Consider the following 20,520-nt stretch of genomic DNA (forward strand, 5'->3'; position numbering starts at 1 on the left):
TGGAGGTATGGAAATCCCCAATTTAGACAAGAAAGTAGAATGCTGAGAAGGAAGAAGGCTCTTTGTGAAAACATCTGCAAGTTGCTCTGCGGTTCAGACATGAGTTAAGTCAATTAAGCCGGATTGTAAATTCTCGCAAACAAAATGACAATCAACCTCAATGTGTATTTGGTTCTCTCATGATAAACATATGATTTTTAACAAACAAATTTTTTTAACCTTTTATGATATGGTAGCCGACTAGACACGTTTTTAAGTGTTATTAAATATTGTTATAAGTGACTAAAGGTTCTAGTGTTATGTAGATATTTACATAGAATTAGAATGGTATGTAAGTTATCAGTTTAGAAAATAATAAAAGAAAATTGAGCTTAATATGATTTTTTATTAAACTGACGTAGAATATTATTAATTTGATGACTAACGCATTTTAATGTCAAATACAAAATGTCGTGGAATATGGGTATGAACTTAGTGGTGTATATTGCCAATTATTTGTGGTGCACATGGACTGAGCTGATTTGCCTACTATATGAGCTAAAGCCTTTTACGCTTTAAAGACGATTGATATGAAAAAAGGACACCACCCTTCTGTTTTGTAACCAGGGGCGAATCTACTTGGCAAGAACGGTTCCCAGGAACTCAGTTAATTTGAAATGTTTAGTAAAAATTTATATTGAAAACATAGAAGGAACCCATAAGTAAATTATGGGCGAACCCATAACAAATAAATGAATTGCTCCGCTGGTAAAGTATCTTGTTTCTAAACCTAAGGTCTTGAGCTCGATTCCTAGTCCTTGTGTTTTTCCTTGATACTCTAACTTCTTTTTTTAATGTAAAACCAATATAGGTTAAAGTAAAACAGTTGAGGCTTCTGACCAACGGTCAACCCCAGCATCGTCCACCTCCTTACACTATTTCTTATTTTTCTGTCGGAAATTTGTCACGAATAATGCTGAATGAAATTTTTTAATTTTTTTTTGTCGGAAATGTGTAGCTAAAAAATTTCCGAAAATATAATAATTAATATTTATCATAAATAATATATTAAAAATAACTATGAAATGTTGTAGGAGATCTGTAGCAGTTTGTGACACGGCGATTTTGTAGGAAATGGGTAGGAAGTTGCATAGGAAATGCGTTGGAAACAGGTTTCCTACGAGATGTTTTCCTACATCATGTATTTGTCACAAATGTGTGAGAAAGCCTCTTTTGTAACGCATTTCCTACGAAAACTGGTGTAAGAAGTTTCAGATTTTCTAGTAGTGTTACCTCCAGCCTTCTCTTATTCTCTCAGGTGATCACAATTTCCTATCTAAACTAGATATGTACTAAATATTTATATGTATAGTTGCGTGTGAACACTATTCTAACTAGGTATAAATCTCTGGGGTGTCACTGTTGTAAAACATGATCTCCATCCAAGATATTGCTCTTGCTAATAAGAACAAGGGAGTAAAGTACATATAGACATTGTTATCTTATATTCTTATAGAAATGGTAGCTGATTTTTGTCTTTTTTAAATGTTATGCTTAAGTTTTTAATAACATTTAAGTTCATATGTGTCCTGAATCGCTTTATTTAGACGCATCACTTTATTTAGATGCATTGGTATAACAATTGATCTAAACTACCATGAAAGAGGAAGACATTAGTGAGTAAGACATGAATTAAACACTTTACTAGGTGTTTATTACTACAGATTTAATTTAAATGATACAAACTCTTAGTAAAATGATTATTTATGGTCTTTCTTACTAAGTTATTCTTCTATTGGTAAACATGTGATACAACCAAACATTGTTAACTTCAACCACTAAATTATTAAGGTTCACACAACAGGTAGATGTTCTCAACATTCCAAAAGAGATTATGTGAAAACCAACAATATGTTCAATATAATCGTATTTGGGTCAAGCAAAACATGTCTCTACCCAATTATTCATATGGTATTTGGTCCGGCCATTGGTGCTCTTTTCATATGATAAGTCAAGAATTTGAGAAATGCGAGTGGCTATTGATGATTCTTCATAGTGCTTGATGTCTGATATTAGGAAAATCTCATAATGTTCTTTATTATGTGATGAACATTAACCGACCCAAACTGTTAAACCGATTCAAAAATTTCTATGTTCGGTTATATGAAATTGGAGCATCTAAAAAAGTGAACCCAGTGAAAAAAATTCCTGGATCTGCCACTGTTTGTAACCCTTACGTATAAGGTTATATAACTCAAGTCGTATAAGGTTATATAACACGTATAGACTCACCTAACTAAACAAATCTACAACTCTGTCAAATTGGTCGAATTGTATACATATACGTGTCGTGTAGGGACGTATATGACGCGTTGTGTATAGATCGAGCTGTCCGAATTGTTCAACAAAGATGCAACCCTGTCAAATTGATGGAATCGTATACTTATATGGCTATGCGACACATATAGGGATGTATGACAAGTCATCAATGCAAGTCGTATACTCATATGGCTCCTCATTTCGTGTAGGGACATATGACTCGTAAACACGTCATCTATACGAGTCATATATATAGCTCCTCCTTTGTAACTCGTATTGTCACACCTCAACCGATGCCAGAAACATCGGGACGAGACGAAATAGATTGCAAGAGACTTCATAACACTATGTGACAATATAAATTAAATCCTATTTCATTTCAATACTAAAATTTTTGTACAAGAATCGAAATAAAGAACAACATTGTTTTCAATCATAACACAACAAAATAGATTAATCTAAGTGTTTTTCTAAGTCCACCTAAATCTTGTTTCTTCACTTAGCATCGTCTTGACTATCAAACCTGCAACATGTATTAAAATAGAGTTCAATGCAAAAGCAAAGGCGAGTATACAAGTTTTGATACCTAGCATAAAAATAGTTTTAAAATAGTCTAACGGCTCGTATCCAACGATCACAATATGCAAGTTACTAGTACGTCGAAACGGTGTCAAGTATATGTTCAAACCCAAGTTTCCAATGCGTTAAAATAGCCTATCCCAATAGTTTAACGGGAGGTAAAATAGTTTAACTTAACAATACTCCAAGTCTCGTGGGCGGTGCATTACTCCTATAGCGCTATAATTGTTAAGGTAGTCTTGTACGAAGTTAATGAGCATATAGACACGAAAAGTTTAATATCACATACGAGATTAACAAGCATCATATAGTTTCATGTTCAAATATGGATACAGAGTGATTCAAATAGTTTCAAGTGTGTTTAAAATATAGAATACATGTTGCATCCCAAAGTGTTTAAAGAGTAAAATGGGATCGAGTATACTCACACTGGTTGCGTTTTGAAAGATAGGAAGTCCAAATGCACGAGAGTGATTATCCTAGATATTTAGAATGACACATAACGAACTCGTTATTATTTATTGGTTGAAATAAATAATCCTAATATTTATTGATTATAATTTAATAATTGGTATATTATACTTTTATTGTTATAAAAGAAATAGATTTGACAATTTAAGTTTATTATTAACTTATTATAAAAAGGAAGTTTAAATAAAAAATTGATTAATTGTTATGGGTTTTAAATTCATAAATACAGAAAAGTTTTTTTTTTGAAAGGAAATACAGAAAAGTTTTAGAACCATTATTTCTTAAGCAAATTAACTTTTATTAATAATTTTAAACATATTTAATTCGGAAAAGCTTTATTTATTAATTTTAAACATACTTAGCTGGTAGTATCAGTTTTGTGAGTATATATGTCGTGTATTACGTTTATGTATGTGGAAATTCGCAGCTTTTATCTATTACACTATTACATATCAAACCTGTATGCTCGCCAATACTTTTGTATTGACATTATTTTAACGTATGTTGTAGGTTTAGTCGCAGCCTACATCAAATCAAGCTAGGAAGTCTAGAAACTCACCTAAAATTTATGTTGCCGGATTTATATTGTTCGAGAGAACAAGAAATCTGTGATAACTTATGTGAATGTATTGTTTGTTAGTATGGGATAATGAACGCATTAAATACTGTCGCAATTTAGTTGTTATGGATTCCCTAGAGCAATCTGATTCGCCTAGTGCCGCGCCCCAATGATTCCGCCATCAGTTGGGGTGTGACAGTACGTGTCCGACGTATTGTGGTTGGCCGAGGGTGATGTGTTATCGAGGGGGAGTGCGAGTGTCCAGAACGGTCATGAGAGGTGGTGGTTGCCGTGGTGGTTCGAGTCGGTTCAAGAAAGAAAGAAAAGTTTCGAGTTCTTTAAGAATGGAGAAATGGGAGATTTATAAGTGTGATTGATCGGAGCAAAATAGGAAAACCGCATGATCGCTTGATGTTTCCGAAAAATCCGCGAAAAAAGAAGGGAAACAGGAGTTGTACGGTCTTGGCAGCAAATGTTTTAAAAGGAATTCTATTGTAATGTGTGTATATAACATACCCTCAACATTTAAGTTTCGAGTATTTGCAACAAAAGTCCCTTAACTATCTAATTACAAATTGATTTTATTCTTTCTTTCCAAATTCAAGTTTCATAAGTTACATTAAAGTCCTTGTAGTTCATATTTGCATGTTTTAAGATGTTTTTAGGTGTTTTAAGGATGAAGAATCATATATCAAGGCATGTCATATAGTTAAATCATGAAAGCAAGTATCAAACAAGTATAATCAAGTATCGATGTGGAGAATATGTGTCGTATTCGCGTAAGTTGGGTAAGCATGACGAGTTTAACATGATTAGCGTGTGTCGCGAATAATGTGACAACGTTTAATGGATTATAAACGTACAAGTATAATGGATAGGTGAAAGTAAAATTTCGACATAAAACGATAGATTTTTGCACGATTAGGGCTTCGGGTTTAGAATGGTAAAGCTAAATATGATTCACAAGACACAGTTTCTAACTTAGGAAAGCTACGAAAAAGTGGGGCGTCACAGCCTCCCCTCCTTTAGGAAATTTCGTCCCGAAATTTATTCAAAAGGAAGACTTGAAGGAGATTTTGGCAAAAAGATGAATGTTTAAAATTGAGACTTTGGGGTTTGAGACGTTTTGAAACGTATGAAATTTTGAAGAACGAAAGGATAGGTTTGTTAAAAAGGTTCATTTGTCTAAAATGATTTAAGGCATCAACATAAGTGAAAACATGCATAGACAAAATGAGCTTAAACAGTTTTGAATAACTCAAGTTGGAGGTGTATTAAAAACGTGTCGTATTTACGAAGGGAAATTTGTATAAAGCGGTTTGTATTTGATGAAAAGCGAGGAAAGTTTAAAGGTTAGTACTAATCGCATATTTGTAGAAAATTGTTTTTATTAAAAGGAACGAGGAGGTTTGACGTTTTACATAAAACGGTTTTGAAGGTATCGACCAACTATGGGTGTTTGTACATGGATAAAAAAAAATAGAAGGCAATTTTAAAAGTGAGGAGGTAGATTCGGATTCGAACGCTTTAACAGACTTGATCGCGAAAGGGGTTCGTATAAAAGACGAGGAATAATGGAGAATAATGGGAGTATAAAAGTGAACGATTGATTCTTAATGAATGCAAGTATAAGAATTACATAAATATTGGATAGACGAAAGCAGCATGCTAAGAATCAAGGCTCGTTGTGGATATTCGGATATAGCGCGTTTGTGAGTTGTTTAAAGTTTGTATTAGGTCCAACGGTTTGCAAAACACTGAATTACTCGTGGCACGTTTTACGAAAGTTTAGTAATATGGTGAAAACACTTATGTATAGGAAGTACCAGCGGCGCATCCGCCATGTTTTGACCACATTGCGTCCGTTTCGTATTCGGCGTCATGTTACGTTCCGTGTCTTACCATACCCAGTAGTACACTCTATGGTTCTCATACGCCCATTACTATAATCACGTGTGCACCCGCGATTATACCAATCGTCGCATGATCCGCATAGCTTGTACTAGTTGCGTATGAATCAAGGTATACATAAATTCTAAAAATAAGATTGTGTGTGTAAAGAAATGTAGCATATAAACATGTTTGCGTTCCAAATAGTATAAGACCAACGTAAGCGAGTCCCTCGGGTCTCGCTTGCGTACAGGTACGAATGTATAAATTTTGAGCATGAATAACAACATGAGCATAGTATAAATTTAAATATGAATATGCATGTGCGCATAACTCAACTGCATAAATAAGAGTATGATTACAAGTATAAGCATAATGTGTATGAAAAATAAGTATAAATGTGTGACAACCCTAAAAATTACAGGTATCCGTACAATTAATTTATATTTAATTCGTGCTTAATGACTGTGCTGATTACAACTGTTGATTTAACTGTTTACTGGTTTCTGTTACATACATACACACGCATCACCATCATACTGTCACTCCATTTATTACACACAATACTATAGTGACAAACTTGATGCACAAAATCACAGTTAGCACAGTGAACGGATAACCCAGAAAACATGCTGACATAGCCAGCACTAGACAGACATTGTCTCTGAGGCCAGTATGAGCCCGGAATAGATTACTACACTAATAGGGAGTGTAGGGAGGTAAGGATTGTAAAACTGCGTCACTAGGTGATAGTTATAGTGACCGGATGTGCCTAAAACATGCTTTAATTACAAAATTCTGCACTTTGTGCAAAATTCAGCATTTAACTTAACTAGTAAAGTGCAAAAACTTAGTAAAATAATACTAGACACATTCCAAAGTGTCGGGAATTTTTTGTGTCGCTTAAAACACTATAAAAGACACTTTAAGGCTTTACTTGACACTTTAACGGATCAATATCCAACCGAACAACCGGACTTTACCCGGAACATAAAAATATTGTCAAAGACATTGTTTATACTTTTCTGAGCTAGTTAGAGTCCCCGAACACCCTAACACCCTTTGTATTATACTACACACTTAATACTCTAATTAATACCATTGGAACTTAACTAGATCCTAACTATCCAATTGAAAACCAACTCTAACCCCCCCCCCCCCCTTCATGGGACGGTCACCATATGGTGACTCACACTTCTCCTTATTTGATTAGTTTAATCATCTTTGTCTAGTATCTAACTAACATATTACATATTGGATAAAGCACAAAGTTGGACAATAAATAAACACTTAGGGTCACCATTATCTCACTTCAAACACAACACCAATTTGCTCTCTTCTTCCTCCTCCCTTTGTGTTCGGCCGAGATCACACACACACCCACCATCATCATCAAGTCTTGATCTAGCAATATTACATACATACAAGAACCTCTCTATATTTCTTTTATCCACCTAGTTTACGCCTTGATTCTTCCCTAGCCTCGAGCTAGTAGTAAGTGCCTCTAAACACCATCTTGTTCTTGTTTAAAGTGGTTAATAAGTGATTTAACGGTTAAAAATCAAGAACACAAAAGATCATAACTAAAAAATTTTTCCAGAAATATAACACTTAGAAATATTTTTGTGTCAAGTGTTTATGAATATATTTTTAACTCGTTTTTCCAAATAAACTTCGCCATGATTTTTATTATAAAATAACCAAGTGTCGGAGGTGGATTTTCGTAAATAAAACATGTTAAATATATATTTAGAATATATATTTCATAATAAAACGCTTGTGTGATTATGTGATTATTTTGTGAACTATATATATTATTTTAGGATAAAAATAATATAACTTGAATACACAGAGAAGATACGACTCCAAAATAATACCAACGCTATCACGAATAAATATTTAAGTTACACCGTTATTGTTATTACAACACGAACTTTAAAATGTAACTTATGTATATATTTCGGAAATTACTCTCACACATATATTTTGATAAGTATTATTTTGGAAATTGTATTAGGTAAAATATAATATTTTTGGGAAAAATATGTATATTTTGGGATTAAGATATCTTAGACTAGTGATTAAAATATTATTTTCAAATGAGACTTAAAAATATATTTTTCGGAATTATAACGTATACGTATATTTTGGTAAAATGTTATTTTGGAAACTGTAGAAATAAAAATATGTTATTTTTGGGAAGAATACATATATTTTGGAAATACGTTATTTTTGGGCAAATAAGTTGAATATATTTTCCAAGTGGGAGATAAAAATATATTTTCCTAGTATATTTATAAGATATATAATTTTTGAGAAAAATATATATTTTCTGGAACGATACATGATTAAACAAAATAAGGTTTATATACATATTTAAGTGGGACTTGAAATATATGGTTTTGGAAATATATATATATTGGGAATATATTAACGTATCTTTATTTAAGAACCATACACCAAAATACAGCGCCATTACGTGCCAAGATATACAAATACGAATACTTGAAAAGTATTAATACAGAAGCGCTGTATAAACAATTATTCCAAAACTAAATACAATGATTATAACTTGGAATAATACCAGAATCGTAACTCAAAAACATGCATACTAAGAAAAGGCACGACTCGTTCGTCTAATAGACGTTAGACCATTGTAGGTAGTCGTGTTTGCCGCGGAGATTTGGGTTACTAGTACGAAGACGCAATACAGTGAGTTCATGCCCCCCCTTTTCTCTTAGCTGTTTTCAGTTTTTATACTTCGGGGGTGAAATACATGTTAGAATGATTACGGATACTTTTATACATGGTATGGTTAGCTTAAGGAGGGTTACTACTTAGATCATGTGAGTGGGTAGGCGGAAACTAGAGGCCATTAATCCTCGTCGTAGGACCGAGGGACATTAGTGATAGATCTATTTGGGTGTAGCAAGCCCCACTCCTGAGTCCGCTAAGTGAACCAGGTGGTGACTAAGTGCCCGTCACACAAATCCGCTAGGTTTGAGTCTTCCAGCATCACTTCACACATATCATTGGCTTTGCAACCTAATGGTGATCTCTTTTTCCTTAATTGTAACATACCAGTGACTTTTATACATACTTACAACATTACCAAAGGTTTTATACATACTCACTTTTACATGAACCCGCTCAACTTTATGTTGATTTTTCAAAGTACATGTGTTTCAGGAAATTAGTAAATGGATCTGGCGGACGTTGGGGTTTTTAAGCTGCGTTGTGAATAAAGATGTCATCTAAGTCATTAGGGCTTAGGAGACGTGTCTTAATCCTGGACGAGATACGTGGTCCTAAACTCGGGTTTGTTTTAAAATCTTTTGTTGAGTCTTTTTGAACTCCTTAAAACACATTATGGTTTGTAACTTAAATTTGGTATCGACATTTCAGAAAATTATGTTGTATTACTTTTTAATCTAAATTAATGGATGTACATCTACTAGTTTTATCATATAGTGTTGTTATGATCGTATGCAAATGGTATTAAGAAGTCACACCAATAATCACGCTTCCGCAAAAGTCAAGGTGTGACAGCTTGGTATCAGAGCTTCGGTCGTAGCGAACTAGGATTCTTTCTTGAGTCTAGACTATGATCATTAGAGCTCTCACAAAAATGTTTTCACAACATGTTTTCATTGCATACACAAAACGTCCAGATCCAGGATACAAAACATTCTTACAAAAAAAAGTTTGAGCACTTTTTCCAAATTTATGATTCAGTCTTATCGACTGGGAGGTTGGTCAGGGAGACCAGGGATTCAGTCTTATCGACTGGGAGGTTGATCAGGGAGACCAGGGATTCAGTCTTATCGACTGGGAGGTTGGTCAGGGAGACCAGGGATTCAGTCTTATCGACTGGGAGGTTGGTCAGGGAGACCAGGGATTCAGTCTTATCGACTGGGAGGTTAGTCAGGGAGACCAGGGATTCAGTCACATAGACTGAGGGGCCAATCTTTAAGATTGGGGAGGTTTTGGTCTGAGAGGCCAGGGAGTTCAGACTGAGAGGCTGGGAGGATAGTCTGAGAGACTAGGAGGTTCAGTCTGAGAGACTGGGAGGGTAGTCTGGGAGACTAGGAGGTTCAGTCTGAGAGGCTGGGAGGATAGTCTGAGAGACTAGGAGGATCAGTCTGAGAGGCTGGGATGATAGTCTGAGAGACTAGGAAGTTCAGTCTGAGAGGCTGGGAGGATAGTCTGGGGAAGACTAGGATGATTACTTGCTTACATTAATTGAGACTTACATGCTTATTTGATTTAAGGTTGATGTACGTGCATATGTAGTAGTTGTTCGCATACACTAATTGCTAGTAATTACTATTAATTTACATGCTACGCACCGGCACACATGTCACTCTAATTAGAGAACGAGTTATCAGACATTGATAACCCTACGACCACTGCCACAGATAATGAGACTACATCTGTTCCAGAGACAATTACGTCAGATACTGAGAGTGATCCCGATATGCTAATGACGAGGACGACTTCTAACAGTCCGTGCTACCAGACTTTGGTGATACTTCATTTCTGCTGATGGTTTCTCTGACAAGAATCTTTCTGTCACTCTTGTTTCAATCCATGACCACTCCATCACTGATTGTCCCGATGATGGACACACCATGGCTCCAATCCTCAATGATGCGCCTCCTGCGGACATTTCTACTAAAGGTTGGCTACTCGACAAACAATATATGACTACGTTGGCATGCTTATCGATGGCCCTCCTGCCGATGCCCATAACGATAGAAAATTAGACGAGAACACTGTTACTAACTTCACTTCTTAAGACCCCTGTTAACAAGCCATCATCTGATTCTAGCATGCATTCAGACTCCTTTGAGTCTGTGATACCTGCAACCTTACAAACAGCTGGATTACAGCATTCTACTACTGACACAAGACGACAACGACATGGCTGCTGGTCTATTACCTGCTCGAGACACCACACCGTTACACGACTCAGAGCCTGCTCTTGAGCTAGCTTCTACACCTTTTGGGTCAGCTTGATGTTGCGCCTGCTGAACCTACACCTTTACGTGATCACGATCTTGTTTCTTTTTGGTCTGCCAGACATTGCACCCCTTATATCTACCTGCATCGGGCAATCTCCTCATTTGTTGAGATGTTTGTATTTACACCCGCAACCGCTGACATTGTTCCTTTTCCTTATGAAGACCGACTTCCATTGCGCCAAGGTGCCTATAGCTTTCTTTCAGGAAATACTCGCACCCCGGAAGAGTACTCCAGGTCGGCACCAGCATAACGATCTATTTTGCTACAGCAGCACTTTCCCCGACCTCACAGGCCGCACCGTTTGCTATCTTCACCTCAACACAGCCGGACGAGCCATTTCGATGATTCCTATTGTACACTGTGCTGAAGTTAGACCCTTACATTATGAAGGCCACACGCGAGATGAGTTGCTCCTGTAACATCAACTACAGTTTAAGGATATGAGTCGCAGAATGTTGGAGCTTGAGCTGACGCCACAATTGGCAACTTCAAATGCAAAACATTACATAACCGAAAACATGATTTGAGTGTCTACATCACAAGACAGCATATTGTCTGAAAAGTTTATGTAAAACACCACGTCCTCTACCCTGTCTATCACCAGCATGCTTTGATCCACCACATACATCAAGATTCCTTTCTGCTCTTGACCTTTGCTATTTCACCATTCCCGGGATTCTGATGCTCATTTCTTTACTATCGAGCGGCAGAGCAGATAATTACTTCAACGGATACACAAGCTCGAGGAGGGACTCACGCATGTTAAAAGTTTACTTTTCTTTCCTCCTCCACCTCAGTCACCAGTATAGTTGGTTTCTGGATTATGCGGATTGCATTACGCTTGGGTAAAGACACTAATGATAAGCCGGGATTGCGGGGACTTTTGAGGACCACTTCTGACTACGAAATTTTGATGCACGAATATACTTGTTGGACAGTGGTAGGGTGACCCTGTGTTCCTTCTGATGTGATGCATTTTATAAGGCACAGTGATTGTGGCTGGAGGATAATGAAAGCCCGATCATCTTTAAACACGTGACAATACTTATGACTAATGACTAACGAAAAACTCCGTCGCTATGTTCCCACTAAGCACGCTGTTGATCTACGTATTTGTGTTAAAAATATAATGCTACATGCTTACTTGCTACATTCCTATTTACAAGTTGTGCAATACATGTGATAATATGTGATTGAATGTTATAACAACTGCATATATGCATATATGTAATACACCCCTGAGGTCTTATTCGTTGAATAGAAACTTGTGTGCTCGCGTCCTTCACAAGATCTGACCGAACCGACCTTCTTCTAGGAGGATGTCGACTCAAGGGAACACCGATATCAATCACCCTCTACCTACAACAGAGGCAGAAATGCAAGAGCGCCTCTTACAGGCCATCGCACGGTACGAGGCCCGTCGCTCCGATTGCAGCAGAGGTACCTCAGGAAATAACCCCCCCAACGGTAATGTCTAGTCCTTTAAGACACATTACAAAACGTTTGGACATTTCCACGAGTGCCTTGCTAAGGCCTTACGCGAATAATGTTGCTTACATTGCAGGCTGCACCTACAAGCAGTTCTTGGACCACAAACCACGAGAGTTCGACGGCACTGGGGGTGCCTTAGCCTTCGTGCGCTGGGTTGAAAAGACGGATTCTGTTCTACGATTGAGCAAATGTGACCCCGAACATCAAGTCACGTATATAGCTGGACTATTGGTGGATGAGGCTCTGTCATGGTGGAACCATCAAGTTCGGACAATGGGCGAGGCCGCTGCGTATGCTATGACGTGGGACGAACTGAAAGATCTGATGCGTAAGAGATATTGCTCGAGGGCAGAAGTCCAGAAGTTGGAAACAGAACTGTGGAACTTGAAAATGGAAGGACCAAAGATAGCGGAGTATGTGCAGAGATTTAACGAATGATCACAAGTTGCTTTACTCCTGGGGGGACCAGAGCTTAAGAGAATTGAACAGTTCATAAGGGGACTGGTACCTCAGATTCTAAGCCTGGTAACAACATCTAAACCTTCAACGATCACCGAGGCTATCGATATAAGCGTGGCACTCACGGAAGAAGCAGTTAGACGAGGAGAATTTTCCACTGCGGAGGAGAAAAAGGAGACTGCTATAGAGGCATCTGGGGATAACAAGAGAAAACTCGCAAATTTCAAGATAGTTACTCGGGGGAGTAGCAAGAAGAAGGCCAAAAAGGGAAAAGACTACATGGGTATCCTACCTAAGTGCGACAACTGTTTACGTTATCATGTCAGGCGATGTAGATATGGAAAATGTGCTAACTGTGGAAAGAGGGGGCATCCTAAAGAAACTTGTTGGCAAGATACTGAACGTGATAATGGGGGCCAAGACGGTAGTGAGAATTACAAAGGGGACAATGACTATGACGAATATTAGGGCAGAGTGAGTGACAAACAAAAACGTGCACAGGGATGTTTTAACTGTGGAAGCAAAAAGCACTTCAGAAAATACTGCCCCAAGAAGCATTAGGCACAGGGATAAAAGTTCAGTAGCAGAGCTAGGGGAGCACCCCAGGAATCCAAGCGTGGATATCGGTACGTCCCATATTACTCGACGTTATGCGTCTGTGATACTTGATACTGTTGCAAAATTTAGCTTCGCATCTCTAGAGTGAGAGTATACTTGGTTTAGTAGCAAGTAAGTTAGATAATCCGCACACGATAGTACTAGCTAACGGGAAGCTAGTGGAAGCCAACGAAGTAAGTGGAATCGGCAAGATAGAATCCGGAGAGCGTAAGTTTACGCTAGATCTATCGCCAGTTGAGTTAGGAAGCTTCAACGTGGTAATTGGGATGGATTAGTGGCCAAGCGATCGAGCAAAGATTGATGTTCGCATCCCAATGACGAATGAAGGAATGATCTCGACTCACAAAGCAGGATACGCCTCTACAGATCACGAATTGCTTGAGGGCATGAAAGTTGTTTCGGAAAGGATGTGTTGTTTTCTGGCTCATGTCGGGGACAAGGGAGCCGAAGAACTAAAACTTAAAGATACCCCCGTGATTGGAGAATATCCTGAAGTCTTCCTCGAAGACTAGCCAGAATTATCTCCTCAACGACAAGTCGAATTTTTGCATCGATTTGATTCCAGGCGTCGCGCTTGTAGTCAATGCACCCTAACGGATGTCTCCTTCGGAAACGCAAGAATTGTCAGTATAATTTCAGTAATGGATAGAGAAGGAAGATAACAGACCAAATTTCCATTTGGGGTAACCCCAGTTTTGCTCATCAAGGGAAGGGACGATGATTTTCAAATGAACATCAAACTACCAGGAGCCGAACGAGCTAACGCACGAGAGTCGGTGACTCTTACTAAGGGTTAACGAACCTCTTACATAACTGACTATGAGGACCCAACTACTACTACTACACGACTGGTCGACGATCGAGCGTCGTTAGCAGTGAAATTCAGGAAGAAAGTATACCAGGGCGAAATGGTGGGACAATGACTTGTTCTAGACGTAGACAAAATGGTGCTTCCTACACAATGTAGAAACCGGATCCACACGGGATACGAAAATCTAGAGAATCTAGAAAACTTATATCTAGGACCTTTGGGAACCCAGGACCAAACTCTTAAGGGTTTTACTTAGGAACCATATCTGTCAACTCAATCAAACATCATTAACTTGACAAACTTGTCATTGCAGTCAACAAAACCGAAAGTACTTAAATTTTCTTCCGTTGAAGTCTTCACTTTTACTTCTAACGAGTAGATATTTGCATTTCTACTCCCCTCAAAGTAGTTGCATCACGTTGATTTCCTTCGCTGAGAGCGAACACTCGTTTGCTTCGTATACTTAGTCACTTCTCCCTTTTGGTAGAAACACATCGCTTCATCACTTGAAAACTTATATATAACCCATGCACCTTTTGCTACGCATGTGGTTTCATTTCGAATAAACGCTTCATTAAAGTTCAAATATTACATTGCTAAATCTAATTACTGGTTTGTGATTCAAGTAACCTACGTTATTGAAATTATTGGCTCTTTTGCCATCAAGTCAACACACTCTCTTGAAACTTCTTTTATTACAAATTACCTTCATGGTTTATTTTGTTACCATGCCGATATTTCCTTTGTTGATACATATGTTTATTGTCGGGCTACACTGAGATTAAGTTCGATTGCTTGAACTTATCCACTTCGCATGTCCAGTTTCAGACACCATATGATGTATTGAGAGCATCATATTCGAATATTTTCGCAAAGATCTTTTCATTTCGAGTCATAGTAGATTCGGTTGGTCTATGACTCCACTAAATCGTTTGATTGATTTTGATACCTTATGGGGTACTTTCACAAAATTGAAGCTTGCGCTTATTTGGTTACTCACTTCGTACACGGATTTAATTAATTATTTGACAACTTGCCCTAAATCCGTTTTGTTTATCACAATTAAATCACTCTCGACACACTTGCGTGTTGAGGCAAAGGTACATAAATTCATTTCATATTACAGTGTACCTCCTAACAGTTCTTTTGTAATCAATCGAATGCCTTGTGGCACTTATTGCTTTCTCACCTTCAAATATGAACAACGACTCTTTGAGGTTCCATATTCAACTGAAAAACTTTATGACATTATGTAAATCAATTCTTCAGGCTTGTTTCGGTACACTTTCATCTGATCTCAAACACGGTGAACTTGTTCAGTCACCGCTATTATGGAATTATGGAATTATGTCATTGCGACACCTTGTGGTGTCATTACAAAACTTGTAGCTTGTGCTAATCATGGTCAACCGTTTCACACAGGACTACATATACTTTTGCTTGACTCATTGCTCAAACATTTCTGATGCAACTACTAATTAAGGCAAGGATACACCAGATTCGCTTGTTTTTTTCACTCGGCGTATTCTCGCAATTCAAAATTTTCAACACACTAAACTTTACCATTCATCTACTCGGGGGTTGACAGATCATTTTACTATTTCATTTGAGTTGTTGATTTTGAATTCATATAGCGGATGCTATGTTTCGTGAAAACTCGCTTGCATATTGCGATCGACCATTTGAGAGTCTTATTAGTCAGATCTCCTCTTTTTGTGAAACCCCTGCTAGCTGGATTACACTAGACTATACGACAAATACGTCTCGTACATCTGACATCTAATGCTAAAGGCACATACGTATTAACCCTATGATTCGGATTGTTATATACTCTTGGACTCACCAAGCGTGAGTAAGGTTTGATTCGGTTTGATGATTATCTACCTCGATGTTATTTAGATACATACACGTGTGACGAAACCAAAAGGGGTTAAGGTAGTACAAATTTCGAGGATGAAATTTTCTTAACGGGGGAGAATGTGACAACCCTAAAAATTACAGGTATCCGTACAATTAATTTATATTTAATTCGTGCTTAATGACTGTGCTGATTACAACTGTTGATTTAACTGCTTACTGATTTCTGTTACATACATACACACGCATCACCTTCATACTGTCACTCTATTTATTACACACAAAACTATAGTGACAAACTTGATGCACAAAAGCACAGTTAGCACAGTGAACGGATAACCTAGTAAACATGCTGACATAGCCAGCACTAGACAGACATTGTCTCTGAGGCCAGTATGAGCCGGTAATAGATTACTACACTAATAGGGAGTGTAGGGAGGTAAGGATTGTAAAACTGCGTCACTAGGTGATAGTTATAGTGACCGGATGTGCCTAAAACATGCTTTAATTACAAAATTCTGCACTTTGTACAAAAATTCAGCATTTAACTTAACTAGTAAAGTGGAAAAACTTGGTAAAATAATACTAGACACTTTCCAAAGTGTCGGGAATTTTTTGTGTCGCTTAAAACACTATAAAAGACACTTTAAGGCTTTACTTGACACTTTAACGGATCAATATCCAACCGAACAACCGGACTTTACCCGGAACATAAAAATATTGTCAAAGACATTGTTTATACTTTTCTGAGCTAGTTAGGGTCCCCGAACACCCTAACACCCTTTGTATTATACTACACACTTAATACTCTAATTAATACCATTGGAACTTAAATAGATCCTAACTATCCAATTGAAAACCAACTCTAACCCCCCCCCCCTTCATGGGACGGTCACCATATGGTGACCCACACTTCTCCTTATTTGATTATTTTAATCATCTTTGTCTAGTATCTAACTAACATATTACATATTGGATAAAGCACAAAGTTGGACCAAAAATAAACACTTAGGGTCACCATTATCTCACTTCAAACACAACACCAATTTGCTCTCTTCTTCCTCCTCCCTTTGTGTTCGGCCGAGATCATACACACACCCACCATCATCATCAAGTCTTGATCTAGCAATATTACATACATACAAAGGTGCAAGGTGACATACAAGGAGGCTCGGTGCTTTCGGAAACTCAAGAACCTCTCTATATTTCTTTTATCCACCTAGTTTACGCCTTGATTCTTCCCTAGCCTCGAGCTAGTAGTAAGTGCCTCTAAACACCATCTTGTTCTTGTTTAAAGTGGTTAATAAGTGATTTAACGGTTAAAAATCAAGAACACAAAAGATCATAACTAAAAGTCTTGAAAGTAAGATAAACTAGTTGGATAAAGAGTAACTAGTGGTGTAAATCATGTAAATCTTGTCTAGTTGTGATTATTTTATGTTGTTTGTTGCTAGTAGTGGGATGGATCATCATCTAACCATACTAGATGATCATGTTCATGAAACATGAACTAGTAGTATGTTAGTGTAAAAGTTATAAAAGATGATGAACCTTTTCACTCATAAAACATGAACTTGTGTAACTATAATTTTTCTTGTAAAATAAGGTTCTAAACTAGTAGATCTAAAGATCTACAAGTGGTTTTTCGGGAGAACCAAGTGAAAGATTCAAGTCTTGTTTAAAACCCGGATCTTACATAAACTACAAGCATTTTAGTGAAAAAGCAAGTGTGTAAACACTTGTGTAACAAGAAGATTTAACAAAGAAATATTTTCGTAAATTTTGACTAGAAGTTGTAAAACTACAAGTTCTTTAAAAGTAAAGTTTTTAAGAAACTTATGTTATCTTTAAAGATGACAAGATCTACTAAATTTGTTAGAAGGTTACTACATATTTTTACAAGACTTACAAGTTCATGAGTTTGCGATTTATACTTATTTTGACAAGTTTGATGTTTAAATGATGTATGTTGATGATTGATAAATTGTTTGGTTGAATTTTTGAAAAGAAAATGATACGCTTGTAAGCGTGGACACCTCCAGTTACAGAGGAAACTCTGGCGAAATATTTCCAGAAATATAAAACTTAGAAATATTTTTGTGTCAAGTGTTTATGAATATATTTTTAACTCGTTTTTCCAAATAAACTTCGCCATGATTTTTATTATAAAATAACCAAGTGTCGGAGGTGGATTTTCGTAAATAAACTTGTTAACTATATATTTAGAATATATATTTCATAATAAAACGCTTGTGTGATTATGTGATTATTTTGTGAACTAGATATATTATTTTTAGGATAAAAATAATATAACTTGAATACACTGAGAAGATACGACTCCAAAATAATACCAACGCTATCACGAATAAATATTTAAGTTACACCGGTATTGTTATTACAACACAAACTTTAAAATGTAACTTATGTATATTTCGGAAATTACTCTCACACGTATATTTTGGTAAGTATTATTTTGGAAATTGTATGAGATAAAATATAATATTTTTGGGAAAAATATGTATATTTTGGGATTAAGATATTTTAGACTAGTGATTAAAATATATTTTTCAAGTGAGACTTAAAAATATATTTTTCGGAATTATAACGTATACGTATATTTTGGTAAAATATTATTTTGGAAACTGTAGAAATAAAAATATGTTATTTTTGGGAAGAATACATATATTTTGGAAATACATTATTTTTGGGCAAATGAGTTTGAACATATTTTTTCCAAGTGGGAGATAAAAATATATTTTCCTAGTATATTTAGAAGATATATAATTTTTGAGAAAAATATATATTTTCTGGAACGATACATGATTAAACAAAATAAGGTTTATATATATATATATATATATATATATATATATATATATATATATATATATATATATATATATATATATATATATATATATTTAAGTGGGACTTGAAATATATGGTTTTGGAAATATATATATATATTGGGAATATATTAACTTATCTTTATTTAAGAACCATACACCGAAATACAGCGCCATTACGTGCCAAGATATACAAATACGAATACTTGAAAAGTATTAATACAGAAGCACTGTATAAACAATTATTCCAAAACTAAATACAATGATTATAACTTAGAATAATACCAGAATCGTAACTCAAAAACATACATACTAAGACAAGGCACGACCCGTTCATCTAATAGACGTTAGACCATTGTAGGTAGTCGTGTTTGCCGCGGAGATTTGGGTTACAAGTAGGAAGACGCAATATAGTGAGTTCATACCCCCCCCTTTTCTCTTAACTGTTTTCAGTTTTTATACTTCGGGGGTGAAATACATGTTACAATGATTACGGATACTTTTATACATGGTATGGTTAGCTTAAGGAGGGTTACTACTTAGATCATGTGAGTGGGTAAGCGGAAACTAGAGGCCATTAATCCTTGTCGTAGGACCGAGGGACATTAGTGATAGATCTATTTGGGTGTAGCGAGCCCCACTCCTGAGTCCGTTGAGTGAACCAGGTGGTGACTAAGTGCCCGATGCACAAATCCGCTAGGTTTGAGTCTTCTTGCATCACTTCACACATATCATTGGCTTTGCAACCCAATGGTGATCTCTTTTTCCTTAATTGCTACATACCAGTGACTTTTATACATACTTACAACATTACCAAAGGTTTTATACATACTCACTTTTACATGAACTCGCTCAACTTTATGTTGATTTTTCAAAGTACATGTATTTCAGGAAATTAGTAAATGGATCTGGCGGATGTTGGAGTTTTTAAGCTGTGTTGTGAATAAAGATGTCATCCAAGTCATTAGGGCTTAGGAGACGTATCTTAATCTTGGATGAGATATGTGGTCCTAAACTCGGGTTTGTTTTAAAATCTTTTGTTGAGTCTTTTTGAACTCCTTAAAACACATTATGGTTTGTAACTTAAATTTGGTATCGACATTTCAGAAAATTATGTTGTATTACTTTTTAATCTAAATTAATGGATGTACATCTACTAGTTTTATCATATAGTGTTGTTATGATCGTATGCAATGGTATTAAGAAGTCACACCAAGAATCACGCTTCCGCAAAAGTCACGGTGTGACAAAATGTGAGCGCAAATTTGAGCATAAACGAATGAAAGTGAGCATAAACATAGATCATATAAATGAGAGTATATATATGAGTACGAGTATAACATAAATCGTATAAATGTGAGTATAAATATGAGTATAAGTATAGACACAATTTGTATGAGTATGTATACGTGTATAAGTATAAGTATAACATAAGATGCGTGAATGTGAGTATAATTACGAGGACCAATATGAGTATAAAATGTAACGTGATGAGTACGAGTATGAATACGAGTGTGAATATAAGTGTAAAACATAATTGTATTAGTATGAATAAAATATATGGGTGTGAATATAAGTTTAAGCATAGTTGTATAGGTAAAAGTATAAGTAGGATG

The sequence above is a fragment of the Helianthus annuus genome, chromosome 14, assembly GCF_002127325.2.
Source record: "Helianthus annuus cultivar XRQ/B chromosome 14, HanXRQr2.0-SUNRISE, whole genome shotgun sequence".
Lineage (NCBI taxonomy): Eukaryota > Viridiplantae > Streptophyta > Magnoliopsida > Asterales > Asteraceae > Helianthus > Helianthus annuus.